The sequence below is a fragment of the Zingiber officinale genome, chromosome 1A (assembly GCF_018446385.1).
Source record: "Zingiber officinale cultivar Zhangliang chromosome 1A, Zo_v1.1, whole genome shotgun sequence".
Taxonomy (NCBI): Eukaryota; Viridiplantae; Streptophyta; class Magnoliopsida; order Zingiberales; family Zingiberaceae; genus Zingiber; species Zingiber officinale.
The window spans coordinates 59,923,910-59,949,677 of NC_055987.1; the positions used below are offsets into that span (position 1 = coordinate 59,923,910).

General features: G+C 43.4%; 1 non-coding gene across 1 annotated transcript; it reads right to left on the reverse strand.

Moving 5' to 3' along the window:
• Window positions 1-4,955: 4,955 nt before the first annotated feature.
• Window positions 4,956-5,061, reverse strand: LOC122039239. The gene has a single exon (XR_006128108.1). It is a non-coding gene; the product is annotated as a small nucleolar RNA R71 (small nucleolar RNA).
• Window positions 5,062-25,768: the final 20,707 nt, after the last annotated feature.

Below are 25,768 nucleotides of genomic sequence, written 5' to 3' on the forward strand. Positions count from 1 at the left end.
CGGGGCCCTAATCATGTTGAGATTATGTTTAAGTATGTATGTTATAAGTTTTAAAAGACATGTTGCATATGTTTTCATGATGCATGTTTAGGAGTTCGCCTTGCATATACCTTAGGTGATGCCATGATACCTTATGTTTATGTCATGATGATGCCATGATATTTATGATGATGCTTATGACATGTATGATGTTTATGTTGTGTGATACCATGATATCTTATGTTTATGTTGTGATCATGCCATGATATGCTACAGGATATGATGAAATTATCTCCATATGATATGACTTGTGTTCGTAATATGCTATACGGTTTTTGTGAGTGGGAAAGGAACTTACTGAGCCATGAATGCTCACAGCTTACTTTCTTGTACTACAGATAAGGGCAAGGGATGGATGAACTAGGGGAGCAACAGGAGGGGCTAGAAGGATGTGTGTGACAGTGATTTGGCTAACGAAAAAGAAAAGACCTGCTTTCATAAAAAAATAAGAATTTTGCCTAGCTTTATGTCACTACTTCATAACTCCATGACATTTTATTATGTGTTTGAGTATCATGTCTCAAAAATATGTTAAGTATGCTGTGTGGTTTATATGTTAGATGATTTGTCATGGTGATTTAAAGGCTAAAGAAAAGTTTTAAAATTTTACGAATAAGACTTCCGCTGTAATTAGTAAGTAAGTATGGTAAAGTAACCCCCGTGGCCTTAGCAGGAGGGGCGGGGCGTTACAGATTAAGAGTAGTGTTCCCTATATCATCTCACTATCGATTCAACCAATCGATTGATATAGGTAAGAACTTTCTACTCAAGGATGCTATTATACTTAGTTATTTGGCACCAATACGAGTAAGTATAATAACCAAAAATAAATGCCTTTATTTATATACAAGAATATGATACAACGAGTCCATACAACAATCATCAAATGATTGGCTCTAGGGCTCTAAGTAACAATCTCCCACTAGCACTAGTGCCAATCATCAAATGATTGATCAATCTAGATGTCAAGGATAGAAGGACATTGCCATATATTGTGAAGAGTCACAATTAGTAGTCATAAATGTGATGTTGGATCTCAACATTCTTGTAACTTGGGTAGCAATGATGTATTGCTAGATGCCGCTCATTGTTTATGTTTCTAAATAAGATTTAGAAACATTGCCAAAGTTACAAGAACCTATTGGGTCACACACAAAGAACAAGTGAATGGAGATTAGGTTCATATGATGAACCAATTGGATTAGGTTCATATGAACCAAAATTAGATTAAGAGTAATCCGAATTAGACTTATTGGGTTAAACTCAATTGGATTCAATTATTGAATAAGTCTAATTTAGAGTTGATTCATTGAGTCAATTTATATTAATAAATTGTGATTCATTAAATTAAAATTGACTTGAATCAAAGATTAGATTTAACTCAACAAGGAAGATGTGTGGTCAAGTTTGACTTGACCAAATGGGAAGTTGAAACATCAAGTTTGACTTGACTAAATGCCACTTCATGAAGGATGACTCATCCTACATGACATGGCCAACAAATACATTCTTACCACATCATCTCCACATCATCAAGGGAGAGCAAGAGGCATGGAATGTCCATGTGTGGCCGGCTATATGAATGCAAGATTCATTGATATTGAATGTAATTTATTGGCATTCCATGTGTGGCCGGCCATATGAATGCAAGATTCATTAACATTGAATGTAATTTATTGACATTCCATGTGTGGTCGACCAAATGAATATGAGATTCATTGGCATTGATTTGGTGTGGTGTGGTATTCTTCCTCCTTAGCTCCTTCTTGTTCTCATTCTCCTCTTGGACGAGAGTTCCAAGCAAGAAGGGTGAAGGTGAGTGAGTTTAATCCAAGAAGAAAGGGTAAGTGAAAGTCACATAGAGAGTTTAGAGAAGTGTATGAGAATCCTCTTCTTCTTTTTCTCTCCTTTCTTCTTCCAATCCCATCCGAGAGCCCTTGGTAGTGCTAACACACTTGTGGTGCTCTCTTCTCCATCTAGAGTGGTTTGAGAATCACTTCTTTTTCATTTGGATACTACTAGAGGTGTGTACATTTGAACACACTCGAGATCCGACAACATTTGGACGAGTGGGATTTGTGAAGGGCTTCGCATCAAAGGTATGCCTCTCTTTCAAGTAGATCTAGAGTAGATCTAGGATTAGAGGAACTTGTACACAAAATTATATTTTTAATCTTCGCACGGATCCGGTGGCATGGGACTTCGGGGTTTCCGCAAAACAAAAAGCAGTTTTTGCGGCTCGAAAGTCCCAACAGATCCTCTGGAATCTTATCTTCACACGGTAGGGGAGTCCGCTCAATCTGCGAGCAATCTGTCTTAGACGTCTTATGAAAAGATAAAGAAGCTGTAGGCGGCCTTGAAGACCAGCGATTTCAAACTGAACTCAGAGGGGCAGTGATGTGCGTAGATTGTATACAATTATTGGCATGTTTTGACACACATTCACATACTTTGAGCATGCTTGATCTATGCATTTTCGTACTTTCAACTTTCCTTTTTAGCATATTTACTCTCTTTGTTCGAAGATCTACTTTTGTGTATTTTTTGTACACAGGAGTCAAAATTGGTGAAGATTTCGTGTTCGAAGCCAAATCTGTGAGCAAAGCAAGAGAAGAAGGTGCCCTACCTAAACCACACACTGCCCTGCTCTGGGGGGTTGCCCAGGCCATGTGGAGATCACGGGCCAGCAAGCTGCAACAGGAAACGAAGTGCTCATGGCCGTGTGAACCTCACACGGTCGTGCAAGGATCTGAAGAACCCAGACATGAGAAGAAGCCTAGGCCGTGTGCATCACACGACCATGTGAGTTTTCCAGAGACAGGAGAAGCCTCGCCCATGTGTCTCACACGACCGTGTGAGGTTCTCAGTGGCAGGGAAGGAAGCAGGCCGTGTGCATCACACGACCGTGCCAAATTCCCAAAGGCTAAGACAGTTCAGGCCGTGTAGATCTACACAGCCATGTAAGGGGTAATTGGCGGATGTTTGCCACGACCGTGTCTCACACACGACCGTGCAAGGCTAGCAGAGAGGAGACTGGGCAGGGCCGTGTGAACCTCACACGACCGTGCCATGGGGCCGTGTGGCGCCCAAACTGCACCTCTATTTAAACCCTTCTTCAAGATTTGAAAGGGGATCTTCTCCCTCTTAGGAGAGAGCGAGATTTGGGGTTTTCCTTCCTATCTTAGGAGGATTTCTGAGCGATCTAAAGGCAGATCTTCAACGGAATCAACTTCGGGAGCGTGGATTGGATCCGAAGACCAAGCTTCATCTTAGATAAGTTTTCTTTCTCTCCTCTTCTTGGATTGGGGATCAAGAAATGCTTGTAATCTTTGTATTTTCGGATTTCTCTCTTCGATTTATGAAGTAAATCTCTTTGTTTTAGGATGAGGGAGTATTTGTATGATGAATTGATGTAAACTCTTGTGGATTTGCCATTTTCTTGTTTCTATGATATTGTCTTGTTTGTATCAATTCAATCTTGAATGTATTGTTGTGATATGAACCTAATTCTCATTTTAGATTGATTGTTTGAATGTCCTATGGATCTTGTAGAGATTATCTCCCACTCGATTTTCCGAGGGAAGCACGCGAAGGGTGCAAGCCCGTGTAAGGATGTTTGAGGGATAAGATTTAAGGGAAAATAGGATGATTCAAGAGGGTAGGATAGATTTAGGGATTAATCTTTATATCTTATGCGTTGAGAAGTATGATCTTTGTGTTGATTTTCCGAGGGATCTTCGTGACAGGAACATACCCGTGTAAGGACAACATAAGTTCATATCTAATCGATCACATTTAGGTATAGATTTTAGTCCTAGGCCGGTTGTCTATTGCAAGAGAGAACCGACAACCTTCTATAAATGTGGGACAATTGAGAAATAGGATTTGGTAGATCATTTATCTTGAGAAATCTTATAAAGAAACTAAAACTCCTAGAACATTCCTTTATCATAGCCCATAATCTTGTTTGTTGATCTTTCATTTCTATGTTTACTTTTCATTAGTTACATTTAGCTTTTGGAAACCAATTGATTAGTTATTTAGCTAACTCGCGTTGAAACATTTCTAGTGCTTATTCCAGTCCCTGTGGATACGATAATCTTTTATATTACTTGCGACATTTGCGTACACTTGTAGAGAGCGAACAAGTTTTTGGCGCCATTGCCGGGGACTGCGCTATAACATTAGGAATTATCAATTGAGTTAGACTAAACATAACTTTTCTTTCTTTCTTTTCATTTGCATAGTTGTAACTAATTGTTAGAATTCTGTTTTTATAAGTTTTTCATTTCTTGTATAACATTCTTGTCAATTTCTTTCTGTTGTGATTCTAACTCTGTATTTTTTATTCTAACTTTTCTTTTCTTTTGATTTACTCTTTCTCTGTCTCTTTCTTTTGCAAACATATCTTGTCATCTTGTTCTTGTGTATGCGAAGATCTAACTTTGCAGGAGAACTTCTTCCTCTAGACCCTGAGATAGATAGAACATTTCATAGAAGAAAAATTCTGCAAAGACAACAAGAAGAACAAGAACATTCTATTATGGCGAATAGACCGCTAAAGGATTATGTAGCACCATATGCTAGGGGTTTTCGATCTAGTATTTCAAGGCCTTCAGTTGAGGCAAATAATTTTGAGATCAAACCTGCAATCATATCTATGGTGCAGCAAAATTAATTTGGTGGAGGACCGCATGAAGACCCAAATCAACACTTGAAGGTCTTCTATGAAATATGTGGTACAATGAAAATGAATGGTGTTCCTTCAGAGGCAGTGCATCTACTATTGTTTGGGTTTTCTTTGAGAGATAGAGCCAAGCAATGGTTGAATTCTTTGGCTCCAAATAACATCACCACATGGGAACAATGCGAGCAACAATTTCTTGACAAATTCTATCCCCCTAGCAAAACAGCTCATGCGAGGAATCTTATTGCAAGCTTCAAACAAGAGGACTCAGAATCTTTATTTGAAGCATGAGATAGATACAATAACATGATCAGACAATGCCCACACCATGGTTTGGAAAGATGGTTAGTGCTACACACGTTCTATAACGACATCAACTATCACACAAAAGTATCCCTTGATTCAGCTGCTGGAGGGGCACTTATGAACAAAAGTTTAGATGAGGCCAAGGAGATAATCGAGAGCGTAGCACAAAACCACCATCAATGGGATAATGAAAGAAGTGGTGGCTATTCTTGTATAAACCCAATGACAAAAGCATCAGGAAAATTCGATGTTGATGCAGTAACCTTGTTGGCTGCAAAACTGGATGCTCTTACAAAAAAATTTGAGAATATGGGAGCTAGCTCAAATATGGCCAATGCCATTGTTGCTTCTTGTGAAGTATGTGGAAGTTCTGAACATCCAAGTGACTCATGCCCATTGGGGGCTATAACTGCATAAATAAATCAATTAGAACAATGTGATGCAATCATGGGTTTCAATCAGAGGCAGAACAACCCCTACTCAAATACCTACAACCCTGGATGGAAGAGTCATCCTAATTTCTCTTATAGAAATAACCAAGATCAAGGACCATCCATGGGGGCAAGGCCTAATTTTCAATCCGAGCAACAAAATTTTCAGCAACAATCTTCTCAAAGCTTTCCTATGTCCAAAATTGAAAAGATGTTTAAAGAAATTATGTCCAGTCAGAATGAAATGAAACAAGCTCAGAACGAAATGAGACACGGCATTTTGAAGCTTACTCAGAGAATGGACAATTCTGATAGACATCAAAAGATTTTGGAAAGTCAGATTGCCCAACTAGTTTCCTCATCTTCTAGAGCACCGGGACAATTACCAGGAAAGCCTGATGTTAATTCCATGGAGCACTGCAATAGAATTGAGCTTAGGAGCGGACGGACCTTGGGAGATCCCCAAGTGACTGCTCCAAAAGGGATGCGCAATGAAGAAGAGCTCTCTCCTCCATCACCAAATCAGATTCAAGTTGATGAGGAGAGTACCACTAAGGTTGAAGAGACTCTTCCACTCAACCATCAAAGTATAGCAGCCCCTTTTCCTCAAAGATTGATTATGTTAAAGAAAGATGAAGAGTTTGGCAAATTCTTGGAGAAGGTGAAAGAAATATGTGTGGAGGTACCACTCATTGATGCAATCCTTTAAATGCCCAAGTTTTCCAAATTCCTGAAGGACATCATGTCGAATAAGAGGAAGAAAGGAGATATTGAGACCATTGCACTTACAGAGGAATGTAGCGCTCTTTTGGGAAAGAACACTTCCGCAAAGTTGAAGGACCCTGGAAGCTTTTATATTCCTTGCAATATAGGATCTTTTTGTGATTTGGGGGTAAGTGTTAGCCTCATTCCTTATTCTATTTGTAATAAGTTAGGTCTCAAAAACTTTAAACTTACTACCATGGCACTACAACTTGCTGACCACTCCTGCAGGTACCCTATGGGTATTGTGGAAGATGTGCCGGTAGAAGTAGGTGGGAGTATAATTCCCACTTATTTTGTTGTGTTAGACATGGAAGAGGACCCGAAAATCCTGATCATATTGGGAAGACCATTCCTTGCTACAACAGGAGCTATTATTGATGTTAAAAATCATAAACTTTCTTTGGTGATTGGTAAGGAACGGTTGGAATATGATTTGTCTAAAGCCTCTAACCATGTCTCTTCTCTCTTGAATGCTTGTAGCAGGACAAGCATTTACAAATTGGAGGAATGGAATTTCCATCCTCATGGGAGACCACCAAATGAAGAAAACTATGTGGTGGAAGATGTTGGGAGGAGACCTCCCAACAAAAATGACAAATATGTCTGCCCTCCAAGCGCAAAGAAAAGAGGGGAGTAATTAGATTGGTCAAGCTAAAGACCTTAAACAAGCGCTTCTTGGGAGGCAACACAAGGGTTTCTTTTTAGTTAATTTCATTTCATGTCTCTATTATTCTTTGGTAGTGTTTTTACTTGGTTTTTGTTTTGGTTTCAGGTTGAAATTTCACTTCCATGAGCTGGCCATGATTTCTTCATGGGCATGGAAGTGTGGGAGGAGTTAGAAAGGAGGAGAAGTGTCAATTGGAGCAAAACAGAGCATGGTCGTGTGCTGCACACGGCCAAACTTACGGTGCAGAAAAGGGAGATGCTTGGGCCGTGTCTACATGACACGGCCGTGTGGAGTCTCCAGAGAAGAAAAGGTATGTGGTCGTGTCCCAGACACGGTCTTGTGAAGAATCCATAGGAGGAAAGCTTCTCGGCCGTGTCTCACACACGACCATGTGAGGGAACCAGTGCGAAAGCCTGCACTGGCCGTGCCATCTGACACGACTGTGTGAAGAATCCAGAGGAGGAAGCTGTTGGGGCCGTGTCCTAGACACGACTGTGCATGGATACCAGTGAGGAAGAAGGAGATGGTCGTGCCAATTGGCACGGCTGTGTGACTCAACCCAAGAAGGAGAGGGATAGGGCAGTGTAGATCTACACGACCCGTGTGGGAAAACTCTACCAAGCCGTCTCTGCTATACACGGCTAGATCCAGGCCGTGCCCCCCACACACCCCCTTCATCTTTGCACCCCCTTCTCTCCAAAACTCCTTTTTCCTCAAACCTCTTCTCCAAGTTCTCTCAGATCTAGTTCTGAACCCTTCTTTTCTTCATAAATTTCATCTAGATCTAGATCCTTCTCTTCTCCTAGATCTAAGATCTTCATTTCCTTAACTAAAGATCTTATTCTTTGAGACCCATTTCCTCAAGATCTAGTTCCTTTAATCATAAATAGTAACCACACCCACTTAAACTAGGCATTATGTCCAATCTTTTGAAGAAACTACGTAGGGGAGGTGGTTCAAGTGGAGACAAAGGGAAAGAGCAAAGCAAGGATAAAGGAAAACAACCAGTCAAAGGCAAGGGGAAGAGGACATCACGCGACGAAGGTAATAACAATGAATTCAATATTGTATTTAGAAATGATGATCATATAACTAGATTTGCAATTCTTGTCAATAGAAAGATTGTGTGTACTAGATATATGGACTCTACTGTTTTAGATATGATGGGAATTAGAGATGATGTAGATTGGATGATAGGGTTCCTAGATTGGAGTGATATGTTGTACTCACATCTACCAACTTATCCTCGCATTGTTTTGGAGTTTCTGAGTTTGTTAGATGTCCACTTTACCAATGAGGAGAATTATGTTGGTAAAATAACTTTTAGATTAATGAATCAAGAATTTCAATGGACATTTAGTGACTTTAACACTTGTTTTGGATTGTCTTCCGGTAGTTCTCGAAGATTGATTCTAGGTTTAATTAGAACCATTTTTGGAATTCAATTACTGGATTAGATCATCCTTATGAGTCCTCTAGAGCCAAGGCTTCTCACATGCAAAACCCTGTTTTTAGATATCTACATAGAATTATGAGCAAAACTATTTTTGGTAGGGGTGATAGTGATGGAGTCGTCAAAAAGGTAGAACTTTATTCTCTATGGGCTATGCTACATAAGGTTGATTTTGATTCCGATTTTCATTTCTTACAAACCTTAGTGAGAACTGCGAGGGCATCTTTGGGATTAATAGTGCTTGGTGGTTTGATTACCCAAGTAGCCATTAATTTGGAACTTGATTTAGAAGGGTTAGAAGTTATTCATGGCAAAGATATGATTGGCATGGATGCATGTCTTGCCATGAAGATGATCGTTCGGGATGAGAATGAGTTTGCATTTCCTAGGAGGAATGGTTTTCCTCTACCTCTTCCTTGTCCCGATCGAACTTCAATTCGCAACCCTACTAATTGGGTAATCATCGATGTCGACCCCGAAAATGTTCCCTCTATATCCGGAGACATAGAGCCGCACATTGAGCCCTCGACATTTGGACACCTGCAGCCTTCCGGACATCCGGATCCTGCTAGGCATTCTTTTGCATATGGTACGGGTCCCTCCAGATTTGACTTTTCTGATTTTCGTACTTCTCTAGAATTGCTTCACGAGAAGCATGATGCTCAACGAAGAATGTTGGAAGGTCGCTTCTCTTTATCGGATAATCAATTTAGAGAAGTACAAGAGAACTTTCAGTTCACAAGGAACTTTCAGGGTCAAGTGACCGAATTTGTCCAGGATTATGATACGGATCAAGCTAGAATGAGAGATTTTATGCAAAGCATGAGTGTCACTAGCCAACAAGTAGATGCTTTGTTTGAGTATCATATAATCCTGAGTCAAACTCCAGGTTTCCCTAGTTTTCCCGTTGGTCAGCCACGTCGTAGGCACCCTTTTCCTTGTCCCCCTCCACCTCCACCTCCACCATATTGATTTCATCGGGACGATGAAAAGTTTGGTTGGGGGGGGGGGGGTGTCAAACCTGATTTCTTTGCGCGTTCTAGTTTTCAGTTTTTGCTTGTTTTCTTGTTTTCTTCATGTTTAGCTTTTGTTTTGCATTCTATTTTGATTGTCTTTCTTGAGTGTTTGTTTTGATAGCCATTTGATTATCTTTTGAAATCTTGTGGCATACATCTTGAGAACATCAAACTTCACTTATATACTTTCTTGTCTTCAAGATAAAATGTTAGCACATTCGTTATCTAGATTCATGATGTTGTAAATGATGTTAGTAGTATGCCTAGTGTACCTCTTTTCTCTATCTTGAGTAGCATGAAATAAGCTAAGAATCATATGGAGATGAGTTTTAGTTTTGGCTTGACCTTAAGGATCTTACTTTCACTACACTTTGACTTGATGCTTGAATGATTGATATCATTGAAATAGTCATGATTCATCTTGTTTGTTTAGTACTTAGTTTCCATGGTGATTTTTCAAACTTCATTTTGGTTACTGGATGAGGCTTAACTCATGCAAGCTCATTTGGAAAAATCAAAATATCCCAACATTTGTGCTAAAAGTACACTTGTGGAATAAGATTTGCACAATGCAAATGCTTATGAAAAAAAATTGGAAAATAAGCAATGAAAAAAAAAGTGAATAAGGGATATAAAAATAGTCGTCGTGAGTGGAATCTAGCAAGTCACCCCTTTGAGACCTAGTTAGGTTACTTGGGAAATGACTGCTTAGCTTCTCTTGAGATTGAGTACAGCCTTTGAGACTTTGGGTTGATTGAGAAATATGAACCAAGTGTGTGACAAGTAAGTGCCTATCACTGGTTACTTGTCTATCACTGGAAACATTAGGAATCCAAATTTGATGACGACTTGACTAGGACATAGATTGAAACTTGAAGAGTTTTGAGTTGCTTTTGCACTAAGCACAAGATACTTATGCTTGAGCCATACTTGACTTTGTTTTCATGATCATGCTTGTTAGTGAAAGTTTTTGATAGAATTAGGAAAGTACACTATGGTTTATGAATGTGTTATAGAACATATGAATGTAGATTGCAACATTTTGCTTGAGGACAAGCAAAGGTTTAAGTCTGGGGGTGTGATGTGCGTAGATTGTATACACTTATTGGCATGTTTTGACGCACATTCACATACTTTGAGCATGCTTGATCTATGCATTTTCATACTTTTAGCTTTTCTTTTTAGCATATTTACTCTCTTTGTTCAGAGATCTGCTTTTGTGCATTTTCTGTACACAGGAGTCGAAATTGGTGAAGATTTCGTGTTCAAAGCCAAATCTATGAGCAAAGCAAGGGAAGAAGGTGCCCTACCTGAACCACGCACTTCCCTGCTCTGGGGGGTTGCCCAGGCCGTGTGGAGATCACGGGCCAGAAGGCTGCAACAGGAAACGAAGTGCTCATGGCCGTGTGAACCTCACACGGTCGTGCAAGGATCTGAAGAACCCAAACATGAGAAGAAGCCTAGGCCATGTGCATCACATGACCATGTGAGTTTTCCAGAGACAGGAGAAGCCTCAGCCATGTGTCTCACACGACTGTGTGAGGTTCTCAGTGGTAGGGAAGGAAGCAGGCTGTGTGCATCACATGGTCGTGCCAGATTTTCAGAGGCTAAGACAGTTCAGGCCGTGTAGATCTACACGACCATGTAAGGGGCAATTGGCGGATGTTTGCCACGGTCGTGTCTCACACACGACCGTGCAAGGTTGGCAAAGAGGAGAGTGGGTAGGGCCGTGTGAACCTCACACGACCGTGCCACGGGGTCGTGTGACGCCCAAACTGCACCTCTATTTAAAGCCTTCTTCAAGATTTGAAAGGGGATCTTCTCCCTCTTGGGAGAGAGCGAGATTTGGGGCTTTCCTTCCAATCTTTGGAGGATTTCTAAGCGATCTAAAGGAGGATCTTCAACGGAATCGACTCCGGGAGCGTGGATTGGATCCGAAGACCAAGCTTCATCTTAGATAAGTTTTCTTTCTCTCCTCTTCTTGGATTGGGGATCAAGAAATGCTTGTAATCTTTGTATTTTCGGATTTCTCTATTCGATTCATGGAGTAGATCTCTTTGTTTTAGGATGAGGGAGTATTTGTATGATGAATTGATGTAAACTCTTGTGGATTTGCCATTTTCTTGTTTCTATGATATTGTCTTGTTTGTATCAATTCAATCTTGAATGTATTGTTGTGATATGGACCTAATTCTCATTTTAGATTGATTGTTTGAATGCCCTATGGATCTTGTATAGATTATCTCTCACTTGATTTTCCGAGGGAAGCATGCGAAAGGTGCAAGCCCGTGTAAGGATGTTTGAGGGATAAGATTTAGGGGAAAATAGGATGATTCAAGAGGGTAGGATAGATTTAGGTATTAATCTTTATATCTTATGGGTTGAGAAGTATGATCTTTGTGTTGATTTTCCGAGGGATCTTCGTGACAGGAACATGCCCGTGTAAGGACAACATAAGTTCATATCTAATCGATCACATTTAGGTATAGATTTTAGTCCTAGGCCGATTGTCTATTGTAAGAGAGAACCGACAACCTTCTATAAATGTGGGACAATTGAGAAATAGGATTTGGTAGATCATTTACATTGAGGAATCTTACAAAGAAACCAAAACTCCTAGAACATTCCTTTATCATAGCCCATAATCTTGTTTGTTGATATTTCATTTCTATGTTTACTTTTCATTAGTTACATTTAGCTTTTGGAAACCAATTGATTTGTTGTTTAGCTAACTCGTGTTGAAACATTTCTAGTGCTTATTCCAGTCCCTGTGGATACGATAATCTTTTATATTACTTGCGACATTTCCGTACACTTGTGGAGAGCGAACATGCAGCATCACCGACAGTTGGCGACCGAGCTGGAGGGGAAAGAGTTAAAACTGGCCACTCTCTCTGTGGATCTAAATGCACTCCAGTAGTCTAATAAAGCCTTGCAGAAAGACCTGGGAGTTGTCCGAGTAGACTTGGTTGCAAGTGCTGACCGAGAAAAAGCTCTCCAGGCTCAACGGGATCTGGACCAGGCTACTATCAAGTCTCTCCAGGCAGATCTTCTCAAAATCCAGGCAGAGGCTTCTACTCTTAAGCAGGAGAATATGCTGGCTCTAGCAACTGCAGACAAAGTAAAGGTAGAGCTGGTGGAATACAGGTCAGCCGAAAACGATCGCCTCAAAGCCTATAGAATTTCCTACGTTAAGTCGTCATCCTTCCGTAAGAAGATAGGCGATCTAATCGATCTGATGCTCTACTATGGGGGCATGGGTGTTGTACACCAGTTATTTGAACAAGGACTTCTTCGCTCTGCCCTCTAGAATGACTTCTTAGACAGGGCCCGACTGATGCAAGAACTTCCTGATGAAGCCTTCCTGTCTTTCATTGCAGACGACGATTTCTTGACTGTTTCTATACCTCTCCCTAGCGCTGTACCTCCTACAGACCCTCAGCCATGATGTAAAACTTTTAATGTGTAGATATTCCAGATCTGCTTTTGTTCGAAGTTGTTTAAACTTAGGAAATCCATCGGTCTATTTTTATCTGAAATTGCTTAAACTTAGGAAATTCCTCAGCGATCATCTCTATCTTGAGAATTCTCTATTTTACTTGTTCCCGAACTCCAGATCTGTTTTGCCCATGATGACATTCCGACTAGTGGCCCTGACCTAGGCTTCTGGTTGCTTAATGTCCCGAGCTGGCTCCCTAACGGGGTTCACCCCCCAAACTTTAGCAAACCAAGGTGAAGGATAAAGAGAGAGAGAAAATGTGCGAAGATCTCAAACGCTTCGTACTACAGTAATGCACTTTCCCGAGGTAACCCCATGATGACCCTTGTACATCGAACCACCTACAGTGGCTTCATTTTCTGTGATGATCTGACGACCTCCTTTGCTTGGATATCTTAAACCGCTTTTATTGTGAGACGTTAGATGATGGTTTGACCTTAATACCTTTATGAATGTCGGCTATAAATAGGCCTCCTCCTCTACCCCATGGAACTTTTTCGCCTGCTTCTTCCTTCTACTCTCGCTTTCTGTTCGCTCCGTGTTGTTCCTGGCCTCTCGCTTCCTCTTGTCTCCTGCTTCACCTTCTTGTCCTCTGCTTCGCACCGAACTCCTTCCTATGGATTTTCCTAACATCGTTTACCCCCCTCGGTGTTTCTTCCTTCACGGGTGTAGATTTATATGATCTTTGTTTCACTTACGAAATCTCAGATGACTTTCACATCATAATTCCTAACACGCTTCACCAAGCTTTCTCCCCTCCCACAGGATATGTCACCTTTTACAAGGAGCAGTTTGTCGCAGGGCTATGCTTCCCAATTCACCCTCTATTCTCAGACATAAGTCGATATTTTCGAATATCACTGGGCCAATTAACCCTGAATTCCATAAGAATCCTATGTGGGTTTGTAGTCCTGTGTGAAGTTTGCGAACTCTCCTGGTCCACCCGCCTATTCCATTATTTCTTCACTCCTCGCCAGCACAGTGAGGGCTTGTTTCGCTTTCAGGCCCATACCCGGACTACCTTCTTTTGTCCTCTTCCCTCATCCGAACCTACTTGGAAGGATAAATACTTTTTCCTTAAGTTTCCTTCCGCTGTGGAGTGGCCTACTCGCTGGCAGCGAATCCTCCCTGTGGCACCCTACGTGGGGGACTTCAGCAATGATCCCCTCTTCACAGAAGCTCTGGCTCAGCTAAGATGCTGGAGGCTGGACTTAACGAGACTACTATCCGAGGAGGTGTTGTCTTTCTTCAGGCTGAGTCGCATCTCCTCTTTTGAGCTGCCTCGCTCCTTGGGTGAGTCTTGTCTGCCTTTGAATTACTTCGCTCTATTTTTTGATATGGTTACTATAACTTTGCTTTCCCCTTGCAGCCAACACCCTGCTCCGCGCCTCAGACGTCCAGCCTCTCCCCTTTAGTGACCAGGAAATAATGCAGAGAGGCAGAATCATATTGGACAGGAGACCCCTCCCACATTCTGCCCCTTCCCGGCTAGGAGCGCCTACTACTGCAATTCCTCGGTCAGCTCCTCGACCAACTCCCCTGTCCGTCCCCCAAATAGTTCCTGAACCTTCTGTCTGACCAACCCCCCGACCTCCTTTAGGGTCAGTGGACATTCCCCCTGCCAGCCCTTCTTTCCAAGTGGCTTCTCGGGCAGCCCGACAGGCGCATCTTGCTGTCGATCCTACCAGTAGAACTGCTGCATCTCCTTCGGCTCGGCGATCCCGACCTTCCCTTGAAGATTCAGACTCGGACGACAAGCCCTTGGTTCACAGATTTCGTTGAAGGTATATTAGACCCAACTTAAGTGCTGACGGTCCGTCCGCCGAACCAGTCATTAGGTCTTCCATTCCACCTCTAGCCTTGCACATCCAGGATACCCTTGTACCTACCAACAGTCCTCCTACAACCACCACGGATCCCCCTTCCACATGTTCACGAGGGCAAGCTCCAACTTATGAGAGGGGGAACCTCCCAGCCTTTCCTCCGTTGCCCCCAGTGTCTTCTACTCCCGATGTGCCTCTCAGAGCTTCCTCCCGACCTGCTTCTTCCTCTTTGCCTATCAATGCTCCTCCAAGAGTACAAGGCGATACAGAGGGTCCATCAGCTAATCCCCTGCCTGATGAATCACATCCGGGGTCATCTCACTCGACCCCTCTTAATCCTCTCGAATCGGCGGCAGTAGCTTCAGAGCCACATGACCCCTCTTATCACCAGTATTATTCCACCAAACCTTCTGAGCAAGGGCTAAGGCACCAACAGGATGCTCCCACTAGCCACCTTATACTAAGGGGTCAACTAGCTACCTGTTGGGAGGAAAGCATTCAGCAGATGGAGAGTCTGTCTGTACCTGCTCAGATGGATAGGTTCTCTGAGTTATATGTCCAGGTGAGCTTCACCCATTCGTGCAACAAAACTCCTTCAGCTCGTCTCAAACACTTTACTTTTTTGGCTCAGTCTCATGCTGAATATATGGTGGTGAATCAAACACTTCATCTCTATTGCCACTGTAATAAGGTGTTATCAGCTAAGGTAGTTGAGCTGGAATTGTAACTAAATGATCCTGCAGTGGCCGACCACGCACAAAGGGCTAAAATAGGGGCCTTGAAGAGGGCCAACACTCAACATCATCAATCTCTGCGGGCAGCTGACCAAGAGCTCCAAGGCCTTCATGAGGAGAAAAGTTAGACCGAGAGTCTCCATAAATAGATTGTAGATCAGCTGACCCAGGAGCTGAGATCTATAGAAGCCCTCCTAAAAGAGCAGAATAGGACTTTGGAATCCCAAGCCGCAGAACTGTTCGCCATGAAAACTGAACTGTCGCAAGCCCGTTCTGGCCTGGCTGGAGTTACCTCAGCTCTAGAAATATATAGGGCAGGAGAAAATGAATGTTGTAGGCTGAGTCGGGAAACCTACATTCATTCTCGGAAGTTTAGTGTCCAGGTCGGAGACAGATTCGTGATCTCCATAGCTTATGGTGCAGCAGGGGCTCTTCGGCAATTATATAAGCAAAGGTATCTTACCGCTACTCCTCCCGAAGATTTCTTAGATCATCATCGTATTTGGAACGAAATGTATGACGAAGTCTTTTCTGCTTTTCAGTAATTTGTATTTGTACATTGTGTAAATCGAACTACTCCATGCTTGATGTTCTATCTTACTTTGTTAATGTTCTCACTTTGTTAATGTTCTGTCTCACTTCTTTTCATCCGCTCTTTGAGTATGAGTCCGCAATGAGTTTGATGATTTTCAAAGAGTAAGGAGGTAACAATCCTGACCAGGCGAACATTCTTACTAACCGGTCGAGTAAACATTCCCGACCTGATCTTTTCTACCTCCCTCATACTTACACTTATCAGGGCTGAGTTTTACAAAAGATAAGGTTATGTGTAGTAAGGCTGAAGATAGTTAGCGCTCCAGGGTCAGTCTAGATTCCTACCCCGGTTGTCCTGCAAGTAGTAAGCACCTAACACCAACTTTCTAATAACTTATAGGGTCCATCCCATTGGGGTGCTAACTTGGCCACGCCCCCCACAGGTTTCACTCGCTTCCAGACCAGGTCCCCTTCTCCGAAGAAGCGAGGAACCACCCTCCTATCATAACTCTGCTTCATCCTTTGTCGATAGGCTTTTAGCCTGGCCGCCATCCGTTCACAGATTTCACTAATGAGATCTAGCTCTGCAAGTCTCCGTTCGACATTCTCTTCGTCGTACAACATCCTCCTAGTGGAAGGCACCCCTATCTCTATAGGCACCACCGCTTCATTACCATAGACTAGATGAAAAGGAGTGAGGCATGTGCTCTCCCGAGGTGTTGTACGGTAAGTCCAGAGAATACTTTGCAATTCTTCTACCCAATCTCCTCCAACGTGATCTAGCTTAACTTTCAATCCCCGCACAATCTCTCGGTTGATAACTTCTGTTTGCCCACTACTTGGTGGGTATGCTACAGATGTGAAGGCCTGAGTAATGCCGAACCCTTGACACCAGGATTGGATCTTCCGACCTTAAAATTGTCTTCCGTTATCCGATACCAGCTTATGAGGTATGTCGAATCTGCACAAAATATTTTTTCACAAAAACTTAATAACTGCTCCCTCTGTAATTCTGGCCAGAGCTTTGGTTTCTACCCATTTGGAAAAATAGTCCACTGCTACAAGTAGAAGTCACTTTTGACCGAGTACCATAGGGAATGGTCCTACAATATCCATAGCCCACTCATCAAAGGGGCAAGAAACGATGGACGTCTTTATCATTGAGGTGGGCATATATGTTAGAGTCTGATGTTTCTGGCAGGATAAGCAAGTAGTCACCAATTGCTGAGCATCCTTCTGTAAGGTAGGCCAGAAATAGCCAGCCAGCAGCACCCGATGAGCTAATGTTCTGCCTCCAGCATGACTGCCACAACACCCTTGATGTATTTCTTGTAAGGCATACCCCGCCTCTTCCAGGTTTAAACACTTGAGTAAAGGTCTGGAAAATGCCCTCTTGTATAACTGATCTTCTATCATGGTGCAAGCATGAGCCTTTTTCCTGACCAGCCGTGCTTCCTTAGGGTCGGTTGGCAGGATACCTCGTTGAAGATAATTGATCATTGGTGCTCTCCAATCAATAGGCTCATCCATGTTATTCTGAAGATCTATCTGAGCTATGAGGAAGGTCTGCGCTATTGACTTGTCCAAAACCCATGTGGTTAGAGAACTGGCCATTTTGGCTAACTCGTCAGCTCGACCATTCTCTGTTCTGGGAATCTTGCTCACCGTGACCTCCTTGAATTCTTCTTTCATTTTCTTATAAGCCTCTCGATATATCTGCAGCTTATCACTGTTAATCCCAAAGTTGTCTGCTACTTGCTGGGTTACTAATTGAGAATCCGAGTATATGATTACTCGGGCAACTCCCACATATCGGGCTGCCTGCAACCCTGCCAATAAAGCTTCTTATTCTGCCTCGTTATTAGTGGCTCTGAAATTTAATCGCACGACTAGCTGCAAGATATCTTTTAGAGGAGATATCAGAAGAACTCCGACATTAATTCCTTGCTGTGTGGCCGAATTCTGCCTCGTTATTAGTGGCTCTGAAATTTAATCGCACGGCTAGCTGCAAGATATCTTTTAGAGGAGATATCAGAAGAACTCCGACATTAATTCCCTGTTGTGTGGTCGATCTATCCACATATACCTTCCAAGTTTCTTTCGAATCAGTTTGATGAATCTCGGTCAGGAAATCAGCCAAGGCCTGCGCTTTAATAGCCGTGCGAGGTTGATAAGCTATATTATACTCTCCCAGTTCTGTCGGCCACTTGATAAGCCGGCCAGCAACCTCTACATTGGAAAGAGCCTTACCCATGGTGCTATTAGTCAAGATCGTGATGGGATGTGCCAAAAAATAGGGTATTAGACGCCGAGCCATGAGCACTAATCCATAGACTAACTTTTCCAGGGCTGTGTATCTAGACTCAGTCCCCTTCAATAGATGACTAAAAAAGTACATCGGTCGTTGTACATTATCCTGCTCTTTCACTAACACCGCCCCCACGGCCTCAGGGGTGGCTGACAGGTAGATCCAGAGCGGCTCTCCTGTAATAGGCTTGAATAAAGAAGGCAAAGTCTCCAAATACTTTTTTAGCTCTTCAAAAGCTCGCGTACATTCTCCATCCCACTGGAATTTGGAGGCTTTTCTGAGCACTTTGAAGAAGGGCGCTGCTATGCCTGCTGATCTAGAGATAAATCGAGACAGGACTGTTATCCTGCCTACCAACTTCTGAGCCTCTTTCAAGTTCTGGGGAGCCTTCATTGTTGGTGCAACCTTAGGTCAAGGTTGACCTGGTTGACCCGACTCGAGTTGACCTGACTCGAGTTGTATTTTGATGTTTGACGAGAATGGAAAAGTTGTATCTTGATGTTTGACAAGAATACAAACTTGGGAGATTGTGGGTGCAACCTTCGGTCAAGGTTGACCTGGTTGACCCGACATGAGTTGACTTGATTCGGTAAAGTCCAAGTATGGAGACTTGGCACGGGAAAAGTCCAAGTATGGAGACTTGGAGCGGAAAAGTCCAAGCAGGGAACTTGGCACGGGGAAAAGTCCAAGTATGGAGACTTGGCACGGAAAAGTCCAAGTAGGGAGCTTGGCACGGGAAAAGTCCAAGTATGGAGACTTGGCATGGAAAAGTCCAAGCAGGGAGCTTGGTACGGGAGAAGTCCAAGTATGGAAGCTTGGCATGGGAAGTCGGAGAGGGCTCGGCAGCTCGTTCTCCGGATTAGGTCAGAGAGGGCTCGGGAGCTCGTTCTCTGGATCATATGAAGTCGGAGAGGGCTCGGCAGCTCGTTCTTCGGATTAGGTGAGAGAAGGCTCGGGAGCTCGTTCTCTGGACCAGATGAAGTCGGAGAGGGCTCGGCAGCTCGTTCTCCGAACTAGGTCAGAGAGGGCTCGGGACCAGATGAGGAAGTCGGAGAGGGCTCGGTAGCTCGTTCTCCGGACTAGGTCAGAGAGGGCTCGGTAGCTCGTTCTCTGGACCGGACGAAGTCGGAGAGGGCTCGGTAGCTCGTTCTCCGGATTAGGTCAGAGAGGGCTCGGTAGCTCGTTCTCTGGATCGGACATGGAAGTCGGAGAGGGCTCGGTAGCTCGTTCTCCGGACTAGGTCAGAGAGGGCTCGGTAGCTCGTTCTTTGGACAGGATGAAGTCGGAGAGGGCTCGGTAGATCGTTCTCCGGACTAAGTCAGAGAGGGCTCGGTAGCTCGTTCTCTGGACCAGGACGTGGAAGTCGGAGAGGGCTCGGTAGCTCGTTCTCCGGACTAGGTCAGAGAGGGCTCGGTAGCTCGTTCTTCGGACTAGGTCAGAGATGGCTCGGTAGCTCGTTTTCTAGACCGGGAAGTCTTTAGGGTTTAGGGCTGGGAAGCTCTAAAACCTACATAGGCATTGGATCAGTCTGTTGACTAATCCAGAGATACTTTGGTTTATCTGATCGGTCTGGTGACCGATCAGTAACCAAACAGAAGCGTACTGTGGGTTATCTGATCGGTCTGTAGACCGATCAGGAAGCGATGTTATCTGAGGAAGCGAGGGGATTCAGAGAAGGGGGGATCGGTCTGTGGACCGATCCATCTGTATCCTGATCGGTCCACAGACCGATCAGGGATACAGAACCGATGCCTGATCGGTCTGTGGACCGATCAGGGACCTCCTGGACCGATCAGGATGGAGCCTGATCGGTCCAGGCTTAGCCGTTTTGACTCAACGGCTAGATTTCTGGATTCTTCTTTGTCTTCTTCGCAGGTGCAGCATATAAGCCTCTACAGTGAAGATCTACTGCTTGCTGCTCCTCACTCCTGCGATCTGAGCTTTGCTGAGCTCTGTGTTTCTGAAGCTTCGTGTGAGCTTCACTCGACTGATTGATCAGCTACTGTTGGCATCATCCGTGAAGTTGCTGCTTCATCAACGGACTCCAGTCAACGAGAAGAAGGCAAGCAAACTTGGTAGAGTGTATTTACATTCATTATCCATTGTTTCTTGTTTTGTTTCTTGTACTCCTTTATTGCTGTTGCAAAAGAGATTGTGACAAGGTTTCTCCACCCAGAAGGAGTTCTTATTAGCCGATTTTCCGGGGTCTCATCCACCGACGGATTGATAGGCTTCGTCCACCTTACGGACACGCCGAGGAGTAGGAGTATCATCTCCGAACCTCGTTACATCATCGTGTTTGAGGTTTGATCTTCTCGACTTTCGTTTCTACATTGTATTTCCGCTGCGCTAACCTAAATTGTAGGAAGAAACGATGATTTGAGGTCGGCTATTCACACCCCCCTCTCTAGCCGCTATCCGAAGGTCCTAACAAGTGGTATCAGAGCCAGGTTGCTCTTCGACGGATTAACACCCGGGGGAGCACAAACTAGAGAATGGATCGACTTGGAGAAGACATCACGATTCCACCCTTCTACGATCGCGACGACTTTGCGTATTGGAAGGTAAGAATGAAGTATTTTCTTATGACTAACCTAGTGAATTGGAATTGTGTACGAGTAGGTTTTACTCCTCCGGTGGATAAAAAGGGAGAACCTCTCGAGAAGAAGAAGTGGACGAAGGAACAAATCCACCAATCCACAATCAACGACGAGGTAACGAAAATCCTTGAATTCTCATTACCTAATGATATCTTGTGTAAGATAGGTGGATACAACGATGCCAAGGAGTTGTGGAACAACTTGGCTAAGTTCCATGAGGAGAGCTCCAATTCAAGTCATGAAGAGGAGTCAAGTGAGCCAAGTAGCTCACATCATGGATGTATGGAATTAGAAGTTGAGGGCTACTCAACATCTAAGGAAAAAGAGGAGGAGAGTTCTTCATCAAGATTGGTGCAAGAAGAAGCCTCTACCTCCGGAAGAGATGAAGAAGAGAGTTTATGTTCATCCTCAACCCTAGGTAACTCAAGCAACTTAATTTCAAGTAAATTATATATAATGTGCTTTGAGTGTAGGGAATATGGGCATTATAAGAGTAAATGTCCAAAGAGGATTAGGAAGACTCCACCGGCGCCAAAGGTCAAGGAAGCCGGAGTCCCAATACGCAAGGGCAAGGAGCACGTGGTGTGCTTCCAATGCAAGCAAAGGGGACATTATAGGAGCCAATGTCCGAGGGGGAGGCAACCTCACAAGGACAAGAGACCAAGCACATCTATAGGGGGAGCTAAGGCAAACCCTAAGGTATCTTTTAAGGCACATTATTGCAATTCTAATAAGAAACATGCTAGTAGCTTTATTGCAATTGCCAATGATGATAAGCATGATAACCATAGAAACCGATACATGTGCTTAGGTGCCAATAGGTGCCAAACATGTTAGTCTAGGTAAGGATGATACTAGAAATGCCAACCCTAGAATTAACTCATCTAAGGTTAAGGAAAACCTAGATAGGAATCCCAAAACAACAAGACATATGCCTAGGAATACCTCAAAGAAAAATGACAAATTAAAACTTGAGGTATTAGAGAAGGAAAATCAAGTCTTGAGGTCAAGACTTGACACCTTAGAAAAGACTCTTAAGAATTTGGAGAAGTCAACTCTAGGGTCTAAGGGTCAAAAGCAAAAGCCCAAGGACATGAGAGGTTTGAGTCACAAACCTAAGTCTCAAGTGGTCAAGCCCACTTACCATAATGTTCCATTCGATTATGAAACAAGACCTAGGGCTAGGAAGACCATCACCAAGGTCACAAGGGGAGTCACCCCTAGAGTTGATCTTGATGAGTCCCAAATGACCAAGGCTTTAAAGCCTAGGAGGGTCATTATGAGGGTTGCTAGGGAAGTCATCCCTAGTGAATATTTAGTGAACCCAATGAGCTCAAATAGGTTTTGGGTTCCTAGGAGCATGATTCCATCACGCTAGATGGGTTAGGGTGTGCCAACCTTATTTGGATAGGTAGTTAACCTAATCATGGCAAAAGGTGGCATTTTAGGAAGTTTCAAGGTATAACCAAGCCTTAAAAATGAAATTAAAAATTATTTCTAAGGTGATTAGGATGTGCCAACCACACTTGAGGAATTTTCTAGGGTCAATCTAATTGGCACATAGTGATCTAAAAATCTTTAGCATATGATTTTAGGTCTATTACACTTAGGAATATAGAATTTATGACAAAATGATCAAAATTATCAAAAATGACAACTAAAGCTAGAATTAGGTATTTTCTATACCTTTATATGTTATTTGCCATATGCCATGTCATGACATCATATCTAATTTACTATCATTTGAAATGTCATGATAATGCTTAGGTTAGTTATATGTCATGCCTTATTTAAGTTTCATACTTTATGCCATGACATCATGACATTGGCACATGTTTCCACTTATGATATTATTTTATGCCATGTCATCATCTCTTGCATGTATGATCAATTAAATTGATTTAAGGATAAAAACACAATTTGATATGGAGATCAAATTGTTGTTTAGAAAATGCGTGAGAACTTAGCTTAAGATGACCTAAACCCATATCTCACATCAAAATTGACTTGGATGTGTTTGATACACCTTAGATGTGTGTGAGATATTAGGATTATGAGTTAGGATCAAGGTGCATAGTTCTTGTACCTAGATGAGCCTAATTCGAAATTGAGGATCATAGGGAAAGCTTGCGTACAAGTCATGTACACTTAGCCCTAAGATTGTGGTCCTAAATTAAATGGTTTAAAATCATTTCAAAATTGATTTGAAAAACCTTGATGAAGCTTTTCTAGTGATAGCATTCATCATTGAGCAAGTTGATACAAAGATGGATTAACCTTGAGCTATTTCAAAGTTTTTCAAACTTTGTATCAAGATTTAAAAATGGAAGTTATTTTCATAGAAAACTATTTTTTCATGATAATATATGTTATGAGGAATGTATCCTCAAAATTTTACAATTTTTAAAATTTTCTGTAATTTTTTAGGGGTTTCTGAATTTCGGGAGAAAAAAAAATTCAGAACTCTTATCAGAGAGTTGTGGACCGATCAGAGAAGAGCCTGATCGGTCCAGAGTAGTGTGGATCGGTCACTGGACCGATCCAGGGAAGTCTGATCGGTCTGGTGACCGATCCAGAGGAGTTCTGATCGGTCTGGTGACCGATCAGAGCGTGCCAAAATGCTGATTTTCGACTGATTGTCTGAAATTTCAGCTGTGGAAGTTGTGTTTTAGATTTCTAAAGTGTTGAAACTCTCCAAGACATTATTGGTGCAATGGTCAAGGAGGAGTTGACCTTTAGGGGGAGTTTTTACTCGTCAAGATTAGTGATATGGGATTATCACTAAGTTGATTATTGTCTTTAGTATCAAGGGGGAAATTAAGGGTTTCAATGAAAGGTATGGGACTTTCATTAGGAAGAAACTCTTAACCTTGATTTACTCTTTTTGATGTGTGTCAAAAAGGGGGAGAAATGTCTAGAGAATGTTCAAGGAAGAACATTGGAGTTTGGGGAGAATGTTCAAGGAAGATCATTGATTGGAGAACTATTGGAAAACCTAAGTTAGGTTATCGGGTTAACCTAACTTGATTATGATTTTTGTCAAACATCAAAAAGGGGGAGATTGTTGGTGCAACCTTAGGTCAAGGTTGACCTGGTTGACCCGACTTGAGTTGACCTGACTCGAGTTGTATTTTGATGTTTGACGAGAATAGAAAAGTTGTATCTTGATGTTTGACAAGAATACAAACTTGGGAGATTGTGGGTGCAACCTTCGGTCAAGGTTGACCTGGTTGACTCGACTTGAGTTGACTTGATTCGGTAAAGTCCAAGTATGGAGACTTGGCACGGGAAAAGTCCAAGTATGGAGACTTGGCAAGGAAAAGTCCAAGCAGGGAGCTTGGCACGGGGAAAAGTCCAAGTATGAAGACTTGCCACGGAAAAGTCCAAGCAGGGAGCTTGGCACGGGAAAAGTCCAAGTATGGAGACTTGGCACGGAAAAGTCCAAGCAGGGAGCTTGGCACGGGAGAAGTCCAATTATGGAAGCTTGGCATGGGAAGTCGGAGAGGGCTCGGCAGCTCGTTCTCCGGATTAGGTCAGAGAGGGCTCGGGAGCTCGTTCTCTGGACCAGACGAAGTCGGAGAGGGTTCGGCAGCTTGTTCTCCGGATTAGGTCAGAGAAGGCTCGGGAGCTCGTTCTCTAGACCAGACGAAGTCGGAGAGGGCTCGGCAGCTCGTTCTCCGAACTAGGTCAGAGAGGGCTCGGGACCAGATGAGGAAGTCGGAGAGGGCTCGGTAGCTCGTTCTCCGGACTAGGTCAGAGAGGGCTCGGTAGCTCGTTCTCTGGACCGGACATGGAAGTCGGAGAGGGCTCGGTAGCTCGTTCTCCGGACTAGGTCAGAGAGGGCTTGGTAGCTCGTTCTCTGGACCGGATGAAGTCGGAGAGGGCTCGGTAGCTCGTTCTCTGGACCAGGACGTGGAAGTCGGAGAGGGCTCGGTAGCTCGTTCTCCGGACTAGGTCAGAGAGGGCTCGGTAGCTCGTTCTCTGGACCGGACATGGAAGTCGGAGAGGGCTCGGTAGCTCGTTCTCCGGACTAGGTCAGAGATGGCTCGGTAGCTCGTTTTCTAGACCGGGAAGGCTTTAGGGTTTAGGGCTGGGAAGCTCTAAAACCTACATAGGCATTGGATCAGTCTGTTGACCAATCCAGAGATACTTTGGTTTATCTGATCGGTCTGGTGACCGATCAGTAACCAAATAGAAGCGTACTGTGGGTTATCTGATCGGTCTGTAGACCGATCAGGAAGCGATGTTATCTGAGGAAGCGAGGGGATTCAGAGAAGGGGGGATCGGTCTGTGGACCGATCCATCTGTATCCTGATCGGTCCACAGACCGATCAGGGATACAGAACCGATGCCTGATCGGTCTATGGACCGATCAGGGACCTCCTGGACCGATCAGGATGGAGCCTGATCGGTCCAGGCTTAGCCGTTGTGACTTAACGGCTAGATTTCTGGATTCTTCTTTGTCTTCTTCGCAGGTGCAGCATATAAGCCTCTACAGTGAAGATCTACTGCTTGCTGTTCCTCACTCCTGCGATCTGAGCTTTGCTGAGCTCTGTGTTTCTGAAGCTTCGTGTGAGCTTCACTCGACTGGTTGATTAGCTGCTGTTGGCATCATCCGTGAAGTTGCTGCTTCATCAACAGACTCCAGTCAACGAGAAGAAGGCAAGTAAACTTGGTAGAGTGTATTTACATTCATTATCCATTGTTTCTTGTTTTGTTTCTTGTACTCCTTTATTGCTGTTGCAAAAGAGATTGTGGCGAGGTTTCTCCACCCAGAAGGAGTTCTTATTAGTTGGTTTTCCGGGGTCTCATCCACCGACGGATTGATAGGCTTCGTCCACCTTACGGACACGCCGAGGAGTAGGAGTATCATCTCTGAACCTCGTTACATCATCGTGTTTGAGGT